The 11920-nt window shown below is 42.3% G+C and overlaps 1 protein-coding gene across 1 annotated transcript in view; it reads left to right on the top strand.

Moving 5' to 3' along the window:
* Positions 1–5143: 5143 nt before the first annotated feature.
* Positions 5144–11920, top strand: part of LOC126291702 (uncharacterized) — an 82214-nt gene continuing 75437 nt past the window's right edge. Inside the window, exons 1-2 of the mRNA XM_049985334.1 lie at positions 5144–5268; positions 5424–5660. The gene's annotated coding sequence lies outside the window, so the exon portion shown is untranslated. The remainder of the gene's footprint in view (positions 5269–5423; positions 5661–11920) is intronic.

The following is an 11920-nucleotide window of genomic DNA, read 5'->3' as shown; positions in this document are numbered from 1 at the left end:
GAGGCTGACTGCGGTACAATTTTACTGCCGCCAACATGTTTCGCGGAAAGACTACAAAGATAAGGTAAGAGAGATTAGGGCTCGTACAGAGGCATATAGGCAGTCATTTTTCCCTCGTTCTGTTCGGGAGTGGAACAGGGAGAGAAGATGCTAGTTGTGATACGAGGTACCCACCGCCACGCACCTTATGGTGGATTGCAGAGTAGATGTAGACGTGGATGTAGACGTAGATGTAGATGTAGATAAAAGTGCAGTGCAATCACGGAGCTGTCGTTCGTACTCGGATGATTAATGTGAAAAGTTTTGATTACGGCAGAACGATAAGAATTAACAGATTTTGACCGTGGAATGGTAGATGGAGCTAGACGCAAAAGTGTGCCGAGAATGCCTAGTTTCAGGCATTACCTCTCACCACGGACAACACAGTGGCCGACGGTCTTCCGTTAACGACCGAGAACAACCACATTTGCATAGGGTTGTCAGTGCTAACAGACAAGTACCACTGCGTGGAATAACCTTAGGTATCAATGTGGGGCGTACGTTGAAAGTATCCGTTAGGAAAGTGCTGTGAAATTTGGCGTTAATGGGCTATGACAACAGACGACAGACGCGAGTGCCTTTGCCAACAACACAGCGCATGTCCGTGGCTCCTGAACATATCGGTTGGCCCCTGGACGTCAACAGAACCGTGGTCTGGTCAAATGAGCCCCGACTTGAGTTGGTAAGAGCTGATGGTATGGTCCGAGATTGGCGCGGATCCCGCTAAGCCATGAACCCAAGTTGTCAACGAGGCACTGTGCGAGGTGTTAGTGGCTCCATAACGGTGAGGGCGTTAAAATTTTCAAATGTGTGTGAAATCTTACGGGACTTAACTGCTAAGGTAATCAGTCCCTCGACTTATACACTACTTCACCTAAATTATCCTAAGGACACACACCCATGCCCAAGGGAGGACTCGAACCTCCACCGGGACCAGCCCCACAGTCTGTGACTGCAGCGCCTTACACCACTCGGCTAATGGTGTGGGTGTGTTTACATGAAATGCACTGGGTCTTTTGGTCCAGCTGACCCGATCATTGACTGGAAATATTTTCAGCTACTTTTAGACCATTTGCAGCCATTCATGGAGTCCATGTTCATAGACAACGATGGAATTTTAATGGATGACAATGTGCCGTGGCACTGGGACACAATAGTTATTCATGACTGGTTCGTAGAACATTCTGGACAATTCGAGAGAATGATTTGGCCATCCAGATTGCTCGACATTAGTCGATTCGATGAGCATTTATGGGACATAATTGAGAGGTCAATTCGAGCCTCAAATCCTGCACGGGGAACACTTTCGGAAATAGGAACAAGTATAGACGCTGCATTGTTCAATATTTCTGCAGGGGACTCCAAACAAACTGCTGGGTCCATCCAACGTCGAATTCCTGCACTACGGACGTCCGACACAATATTAGGAGGTATCCCATGACTTTTGTCATCTCCGTGTATATAGGAAAACTCGACATCAGGTCTTCACAGGATAAAAAAGTCATAGGTAAGAACATGTAAAAATTCTTGTTAATCTTTAGCTAGCCATTTACCGTAGAAACTTCTATAACTGACTCATTATGCTGCAGTAACATCCTTACTAAATGACAACAAGAAGCTATATTCTTCTTTGATTGGCACAATGTTTCCAACCTTAAATTCGAGAGTAGTGCCATTAGCGTTCTGACGAACTAGTCTGCCAAATTATGGCGAAAATTGTTGGCTGCACTCGGTCTGCACTTAATAACAAACTGCACAATATCTTCGAATTTTATTCTGATTCGAATGAAGAAAATATTGAGAAGTAGAACACAATATTTTTTTCGATGTCATCGGCAGTCTCTAAGAACACACTGCCTGGTCGGTAAAAATATCGTGTGTATTAAATAGACTCAGGGTCATAAATTAAGGATAACTGCAGAGCCGGCCGGTGTGGCTTAGCGGTTCTTCAGTCTGGAACCATGTGACCGCTACGGTCGCAGGTTCTAATCCTGCCTCGGGAATGGATGTGTGTGATGTCCTTAGGTTAGTTAGGTTTAGGTAGTTCTAAGTTGTAGGGGACTGATGACCAGAGATGTTAAGTCCTTTAGTGCTCTGAGCCATTTGAGCCTTTTTTTGTTGTAATTGCAGAATTTGGTGCCACACATCGTGGCACTACACAGAACTGGCGCTAATAGCATAGGCACTTAGGGAACACACACGACACAAATATGTAAGTTCACGGTATTGGTGATAAGTTGAGAAAACCGTTCCGAAACACATGTGCTGCGCATGTATACCGACATCAGTATGGGATATGATCACCATGCACACGTACACAGGCCGGACAACGGGTTGGCATACTCTGGATCAGGTGGTCGAGTAGCTGCTGGGGTATAGCCTCCCGTTTTTGCACCAGTGCCTCTCTGAGCTCCTGAAGTGTCCTAGGGGTTTGAAGACGTGTAGCGATACGTCGACTTAGCATCCCAGATCTGCTCGATGGGGTTTAGGTCTGGAGAACAGGCAGGCCACTCCATTTGCCTGACATCTTCTATTTCAAGACATTCCTCCGCGATGGCAGCTCGGTGGGGCCTTGCGTTATCATTCATCAGGAGGAAGGTGGGACCCACTGTACCCCTGAAAAGGCGGACATACCAGTGCAAAATAACGTCCCGATACATCTGACCTGTTGCAGTTCCTCTGTCAAAGACATGCAGGGGTGTAAATGCACCAATCATAATCCCACCCTACACCATCAAACCAAGACCTCCATACATGTGCCCGCATCTCGTGGTCGTGCAGTAGCGTTCTCGCTTCCCACGCCCGGGTTCCCGGGTTCGATTCCCGACGGGGTCAGGGATTTTCTCTGCCTCGTGATGGCTGGGTGTTGTGAGATGTCCTTAGTTTAGTTCGGTTTAAGTAGTTCTAAGTTCTGGGGGACTGATGACCATAGATGTTAAGTCCCATAGTGCTCAGAGCCATTTGAACCATACAGGTCCTTTTCAAGGACATTAACGGGTTTGATATCTGGTTGCCGGTTCACGCCAGATGAAAACCCGGCGGGAATCGCTGTTCAGTCTATACCTGGACTCGTCAGTGAACATAGCCTGGGACCACTGTTCCAATGACAATGTACTGTGTTCTTGACACCATGTTTTACGGGCTCCACTGTGACCAGGGGTCAGTGGAATGCATCTTGCAAGTCTCGGGCGAATAAACCATGTCTGTTCAGTCGTTTGTCGACTGTTTGTCTGGAGACAACTGTTCCTGTGGCTCCGGTAAGGTCCCGAGCAGGGCTACCTGCAGTACGCCGTGGCCGTCTGCGTGCACTGATGGTGAGATATCGGTCTTCTTGTGGTGTTGTATACTGTGGACGGGCCGTACTGTAGTGCCTGGACACGTTTACTGTTTTCTGGAATCGTTGCCATATCCTTGAAATCACACTTTATGGTACACGAAGGACCCGTGCTACGATCTGCTGTTTGGCCAGCCTCCAGTCGCCCTAGTATGCTACCCCTCATAACGTCATGAGCCGGCCTGGGTGACCGTGCGGTTCTAGGCGCTACAGTCTGGAACCGCGTGACCGCTACGGTCGCAGGTTCGAATCCTGCCTCGGGCATGGATGTGTGTGATGTCCTTAGGTTAGTTAGGTTTAAGTAGTTCTAGGGGACTGACGGCTTTAGAAGTTACGTCCCATAGTGCTCAGAACCATTTTTAACCATTTTTGAACGTCATCAATATGTGTTCTTTGAGCCATTTTCAGCACACAGTCACCATTAGCACGTCTGAAAACGTCTGCACACTTACTCGCTGCACTGTACTCTGACATGCACCAACACACATATGAGTATGTGGACTGTTGTCACCGCCACCGTGCGACGACTGCAGGTCAAATGCACCGCATGGTCATACCCTGAGATGATTTAAACCCTCAAACCGTACACCAGGGAGTTGTTTCACCATGTATCAGCATTATCCTTATTTTATGAGCATGAGTGTATGTCATTAATTTACAGAGATCCGCTTCAAAAATGGCTCTGAGCGCTATGGGACTTAATACCTGAGGTCATCCGTCCCCTAGAACGTAGAATTACTTAAACCTAACTAACCTAAGGACATCACACACTTTAATGCCCAAGGCAGGATTCGAACCTGCGACCGTAGTTATAGGTAGTTTCCAGAATAGGCCACAAACTGCTTGCCTATTTATTTCACAAGAATAAATGCTTAGTATTCTGTTGTAGTACCTACACATTATTATTATTATTCTTATTATTGGTGTTAATATTACTGGTACTGGTCAGGGACAGGGTACTGGCAGCCAGAAATCTTCCAATTTCTGACAGTTCAGGAGTAAGGAGAAAGGTAATCAAGTAATTCGCAAAACCGTAGGTACAGTACATACAGTTTGACACGGCTGATTCTAAATGGAGTAGCTGCGATGGGTGAAGCAAGTCTCACTGGTAAGAGGACTTGGGCAGATGCATGTTTTTGAACTAGTGTCTAGCATCAATGTGGATTGTTAGCTTTCTTTCCTGCGAAGGAATTATGGGTGACACTTTCTACACACTGAAAATTGCTTCATCGTTCTGCAAGAAATGTGGTTAAAAATAAACAGCAGTAATTGCCACATTGGGTCCGTAGTTCGTGGTTTAGTAAAACACTCATAAAAAACTAAATATTATTTATCTTCCATCATTTTAAAAATAAAAGTTTTCGAAGAAAATTCCCTTTTATTTTAAAGTTTAGTTAGGCACTTATATGGTGATGATGGCTGGGAAAAGGGGTAGGGGTAGATAATACCTGGTTGTACTCTGGGGTAATGGTCTAAGAAAGCTTGGGAACCAGTGTTCTGAAGAGACAGTAATGAAATGCTTTTTACGAACGCTATAACTTTACAAGGACGCATAATATTCGTGAAGTGTCTGGTCCCCAACAAAGGCAAGAAAAATTGTTGCTTTATGATCCTTGGCAACAGGTGTTGGCTAAGTTTGAGTAAAATTTCTCTCCGGTAGATTACTTGACAGCGCAAATAAGATAAATGCTATCCATATCTGCAGCTACCTTATCCCACCATGTTGTGTGTGGGTTTCGAGCTCACACACGTTCTGATAAGCGCCTTAGCGCATCATTTAATTATACGTTCTCGCAATCTCTCTCACAAGTCGATGAGTGTCAGTTACCGTTTGAACTGTAGATTCATCAATAGGCAGGCATTCTGCTAACCGACTGCGATTGCATACATCGACGGTAAGAATTTTGTTACATATCCATTTATCTAACGTGCTTCTGCAAAGAGGGAGGTGTTGCTCTAACATTATGAGAGGCAAGTACCGGTCTGTCGCAAATTTTTGCGCAGGTGGTCTGAAAGGAAAAAAATTCGCTATTATAAACAACGGTTTCAGGAAATTTGAGACAGATGGAGAACTTTTGGCGCCTACAATATTAACTTGCTTGTACGTGAGAGTTTCTGCGAATGCAGCTCCTATTTCGAGAGTCGCAGCTACACAAATCTTTCCGATCAGAGGAAACAAGATATCAGCCTACATAACCTGACGGTGTGCGGCGTGAAAAATTGAAAAGGAGGACAGCAGATTCTGGACTGTAAAAGGATCAGCAACAACGGGCCTTTAAGGACAAAGGTAAGACAATAAAGACTTTTGGCATACTTTTGAACCTACTTGTGTTGCGTGTGTAGAAAGGATGTTGCCTGCCGAGTAAGGAACTGAAAATGTTTCGAAACCAGAGTTGTTATCGAAGTGTGTGGGGTATAGCAATTGATTATTTTGAAGGAGAGTCAGGTTTTGCTTTAGATAAAAATCGTCAGCTGGAACTTTGAGGGTCGTTCAATAAGCAAACACCTTTTTCTAAGCCAATTTTGGTTGCAAAAATGCTGAATTTGTTGTGGGACATCGCGGAATATTCCCGCTTCAGCCCCTATGGTTTCATGAAATTCCCATAGGTGGCGGTGCTACACGCAGCCGTCAAAATGGCGTCTATAACGTAGATACGTTCCAAGCAGAGATCATTGAGTTTGTTTTGGCGGAAAACCAGAGAATCGCAGATGTTTATAGCAGCTTGCAAAGGCTGGATACGTTCTCAGCTGGTTTTCTGTATGTTATTAATAATGGGACATAAATTTTAGTAATTTAGTTCCAAGTCAGCTATCTCAAGCAAATGTTAGAGTTTACGCTATGTTAAGAAACGTGTGTGAGGTCTTCTTGTATATTGTAAACTCTACGGTTGTTATAAGGTAAAGTTATTGTTTTCTGATCTCTGGTGTTCTGAAAATTATTTTGTACTAGAAGCATCTCAGTTGACATTCATGAACTTCTGTTGCATCTGGATTGAGGGAAAAACGTTAACAGGCATTATTAATTTGTTTTGACTAAGAGATTTGTCAGCAGTCAGGAACTGTTCTCTTTTCGTAAAGGACAATCACAGCTGGAAATGTTATCTGCCACGGTTAAAACTGAAATTTTATGAACAAGCGTACACTTCACCAAGCGACTGAAATTGCAGACATTAGCGGTAAGAGATTCATTGCATTTTTATTTTTAACATCTGCCTGGGAAAGATGTAAAACCGCATTGTCGCAGCTGGTACAGAAATTTTAAAATAAGGACTGTGTTCATGGGCGAATTACCTTTCAGGAAATGTGCATATTAATCGTGTAACTGAGAAAAAAACAATATTTTCATATTCGACACTGCAATGGTGTGGTTGCTATACGCAGGTTGTGGTGTGCGTAGTATAAGACCTTCGGTACACACACCATCAGATTCTTTGACTTGTCGCTCTAACGAAGTAGGCGAGTGTGAGCAATATGTCTCGTGGTCTTATCGTGGCGTGTTTATCTTCTGCTGTTAGGTCAGACGATAGATATGCCACTTGCACGCTTAGAGTAGCAGATTGACGGTGACCAACTTTAAACAGAACTTGATTAATTTTCACACACATTTATTAAAATAATAACAAGCATAAACATTACCTAACTTGATTCTGGATGCTATTTTCATTTGACAATCTGAAGTTCCTTTGGTCTTGGTATGTTAATCTTATTCTCACATATCTCTGATACTTGACAAAGCGTCTATACATTTATCTTCATGGCTATGTACAGGAATATGATAATCTTATTAGACGCAAACTGGAACTTGACTATAGAGTGCTACAGACTAATGCAGACTCGTACAGACTGGTGCAGACAAATGTAGACTGACTAGTCAGTGGTCTGTACACGCATTATAATACCTCGAGTGTTCAGATGTCACTGTGTGAGTGTGATCCAGGAGGAGAAAAGGTTTTACGTTAGCAGCAATCTCATTGGCTGCGTTACATATTAATACGCGGATCGGCGGAAGCAAAATTTGGTCCGCCTCTAAGGCAGCGCCATCTCGTAGTGCAGAGACGGACGAGCGATGCACCTGCGCTGTTGTGCTTAGCGGAGCGCGCTCTTGTGGAAAAGTTGTGTACGCGCTGACTACGCGGAACTATGTACACAACACAGATTACATGGCTGAAAATTCGACACCTAGCCATCAAACGATAAGAAAACTATAGTTAAGACATTGTAAAAATTACTGTACTAACAGCAGTAAGGGAGACATTATGCACCAGTTCCTGTAGCAAAGTTAATCCAAGAGCAATAGAGAGTTTTTTAAACCTTGTCAAGGAATAAGACTAGGAGGATGTTTACAGTGCCAATAACATAGATGATACCTATAATCCTTTCCTTAACACATTTCTCATGCTCTTTCCATTCTAAACGGGCTACTAGCAATAATATACGGCCCAGGTGGCTGAGTAGTGAGATAAGAATATAATGTTGAACAAAACGGGAATTATATCAAAATGTTAGAAGCAGTCACAATCAAGCTGCAGTAGCCAAAGCTTCCTGGCAGATTAAAACTGTGTGCCAAACCGAGACTCGAACTCGGGACCATTACCTTTTGCAGGAAAGTGTTCCAACATTTTTTCTTTTTCTTCATTTTGTTCGTTATAGATCGTTGTGTTTGGTTCAAGTTCGTTTCTTAATCGTTCCACTCAGTTTTTTTATTACAGAGGCCAACCGCCTCTCTAACCGAACTTGCTGAGCTACCGTGCCGGTCCCATCTGAGCTACCCAAGTACAGCTCACGCCCTTCCTCACAGCCGTATTTCTGTCAGTACCTCCTACCTTCCAAACTTCACAGAAGCTGAATGAGATTTCGCTCTTCAGCGGAGTGTGCGCTGATATGAAACTTCCTGGCAGGTTAAAACTGTGTGCTGGACCGAGACTCGAATTAGGGACCTTTGCCTACTGTGGGCAAGTGCTCTACCTAGGTAGGAGACGAGATACTGGCAGAAGTAAAGCTGTGAGGGCGGGAGTGAGTCGTGCTTAGGTAGCTCAGATGGTAGAGCACTTGCCCGCGAAAGGCAAATGTTTTGAGTTCGAGTCTCGGTCCGGCACACAGTTTTAATCTCCCAGGTAGTTTCATATCAGCGCACTCTCCGCTGCAGAGTGATATCTCATTCAAGCTGCACTAGTCCATTACGAATAGTATTGTAAAGTGTTTAAAATGTTATTAGGAAGGCAAGGAATGGATGGTATGGAAATAGAGTAGTTATTTCACAGGATAAAATTAAAACCATATGGTCAGTTCTGAACGAAGTGTCTGGTCAGCAGCACAAAGACGTAGATATAAAGTCAGTTCGCTGTAAAAATATTTCTGTTACTGATAAATCAGATATGTGTGTGGTATTTAACAATCATTTTCTAAGCATTGCTGGTGAGTTATATAAAAGTTAGTTTCTACAGGGAATCATATAACTTTCTTGGCAAATTCCTTTTCCAGATTGATATCTGAAATACTCCTCTGTGATACTGATAAGGGGGAGATTGAATCAATAATTAAATCACTGAAGACTAAGCACTCTCGTGGATATGATTGACTATTAAAGCATTGTGCTGCACATGTTAGCCCTGTATTTAGCCATATTTGTAATTTTTCCTTTAGGAATGGTCAGTTTCCTGAACGATTAAAGTAGTCAGTAGAAAAGCCGCTTTATAAAAAGGGAGAAAGGGATAATACAGACGATTTTAGACATATTTCTTTGCCATCAGTGTTTGCTTAAGATATTGAAAATGTTGTGTATGTAAGGATAACTGATCATTTAATATTACACGATACGCTATCAAATGTACAGTTCGGCCTTATAAGTCGTTTAACTACTGAAAGTGCTATATTCTCTTTTCTCTGTGAAGTACTGGATGGATTAAACAAAAGGTTTTGAACGCTAGGCATATTTTTATTGATCACAAAATATTGCTTCAGAAGTTGGACCACTACGGAATACGGGGAGTAGCTCACAACTGGTTCACCTCTTACTTTACCAACAGGCAGCAAAAGGTCATTTTTCACTATGTTGAAAATGGCTGTGATGTTCGTCTGAGTGGGGTACAGTCAAGTGGAGGGTGCCCCAGGGATCAGTGTTTGGGCCACACTTGTTCCTTATTTATATAAATGATAAAATGTATTACAAGTAACTCTAGAATATTTCTGTTCACTGATGTTTGGTAGTAAAGGATGTGTGTGCAACATTGGCTCGATTTCAAAAATAGTGCAGTTCATGACTTACGTTCATGGCATGTAGAAAATAAACTAACGCTAAATCACGGTAAGACTCAGTTTTTACAATTTCTAACACACAATTCAACAAAACTTGACGTTTTAATTTCACAGAATGGGCATATGATTAGTTAAACTGAACAGTTCAAATTCTACGTGTTCAGATAGATAGTAAACAGTCATGAAAAGCCCACTTTCAGGATCTTGTTCAAAGACTTAATGGTGCCATTTTTGCTATTCAAACGGTATCTGAAGTGAGTGATCGTTCGACACGAAAATTAGTTTACATTGCTTATTTTCATCCGCTTATGTCACATGATATTACAGTTCGAGGTGACTCTTCCCATTCTAAGAGGATATTTTTGACCCAGAAACGGGCTGCTCGGGCAATAAGTGGTGTAAGTTCACAAACCTCTTGTCGACCCCTGTTCACGAGTCTGGGTATTATGACACTGGCCTGTCAGTATATATAAATTCCTTAGTGTCATTTTTTGTTAACAATATAAGCTTATTCCGGAATATATGCAGCTTTCACTCAGTTAATACTCGGCAGAAATCAAACTTGCATCTCGATCGGACTTCCTTAACTCTTTTGCAGAAAGGTGTGCAGTATACTGTGCACCCATTTTCAGTAAGCTATCACTCGAATTCAAAAATCTTAGCAGTGGTCCACGCGCTATCAAATCTAAACTGAAGAGTTTCCTCATGGGTCACTCTTTCTATTCTGTCGAGGAGTTCCTTGAAAAATTAAGCTAATTCTTGTCGTATTGTTGATTATGTTTACTTAAACTTATGGATTGAATTTCGGGTCCATAAACATTTTTTTTATCTGTTATTACTTTTCTGTTGTAATTTCATGTACTGACACCTTCCACGACCTTGGAGATTCGCTCCTCAATTAGGTCCTACGGAACGTGACTTGTAAATAAAATAAAATAACCAGCGGCACTACGGACCCTACAATTGTCTTAGAAGATAGATTAAGGAAAGACAATTCTACGTTTCTAGCATTTGTAAACTTACAGAAAGCTTTTGACAATGTTGACTGCAATACTCTCTTTCAAATTCTGAAAGTGGCTGGGGTCAGGTATAGAGACGAACGGCTCTCTACAATTTGTACAGGAACCGGATGGCAGTTATAAGAGTAGAAGGGCATGAAATGGAAGCAGTGGTTAAGAAGAGGGTTAGACAGGGTTTAAGCCTATCCCCGATGTTATTCAATCTGTATATAGAACAAGTAGTAAAGGAAACAAAAGAAGAATTTGGAATAGGAATTAAAATCCACTGAGAAGAAAAAAAAAAGACTTTGAGGTTTGCCGATCACATTGCAATTCTGTCAGAGACACAAAGAATCTGGAAGAGCAGTTGAATGGAATGTACAGTATCTTCAAAAGAGAATTTAAGATGATCATCAACAAAATCAAAGGATAATGGAATAAGTCGAATTTAATTAGGTGGTTCTGAGAGAATTAGGAAATGCGACACTAAACGGTAGTAGATGAGTTTTGTTATTTGGGAAGCAAAGTAACTGATGATGGTCGAAGCAGAGAGGATATAAAATGTAGACTGGCTATGGCACGGAAAGTGTTTCTCAATAAGAGAAATTTGTTAACATCGAGTATAGATTTAAGTGTCAGGAAGTCTTTTCTGTAAGCATTTGTATGGAGTATAGCAATGTATGTAAGTGAAACATGGACGATATGTGGTTTAGATGGGAAGAGAATAGAAGCTTTCGAAATGTGGTACTACAGAAAATGCTAAAGATTGGATGGGCAGATCACGTGACTAATGAGAAGGTACTGAATTTGGAACTGAGGAGAAGACGAGTTAATGGCACAACTTGACAAGAAGATGGGGTCGGTTCGTAGGATAGATTCTGAGGCATCAAGGGATCACCAATTTAGTACTGGAAGGAAGCGTGGAGAGTAGAAATCGTGGAGGGAGACCAAGGGGTGAATATAGTAAGTATATTCACAACGATGTAGGATACAGTTGTTACTCGGAGGTGAAGAAGCTAACACAGGACGGAGTAGCATGGAGAGCTGCATCAAAGCAGTCTCTGGACTGAAGACCACAACAGCAACAATAACAACATTTCTATCCATTTTTGTGTAAAATTTCCACTAAGCTGAGCGCTTCGACATCTTGATCGAGATCAAAGCTCACTCACCACTAGGTAAACGCACTAGTCATAAACACAGACGAAAAACTGGACTTAGAGCTACTGCAAATACCGGAACGACAGTAACAATGACGATTCGTGATAAGAGAATGCAGTCAGAAATAATAATT

This window comes from Schistocerca gregaria, chromosome 9 (genome assembly GCF_023897955.1).
Source record: "Schistocerca gregaria isolate iqSchGreg1 chromosome 9, iqSchGreg1.2, whole genome shotgun sequence".
Lineage (NCBI taxonomy): Eukaryota > Metazoa > Arthropoda > Insecta > Orthoptera > Acrididae > Schistocerca > Schistocerca gregaria.
Note: the sequence above shows the minus strand (reverse complement) of the source record. Positions and strands in the feature narration are given on the sequence as shown.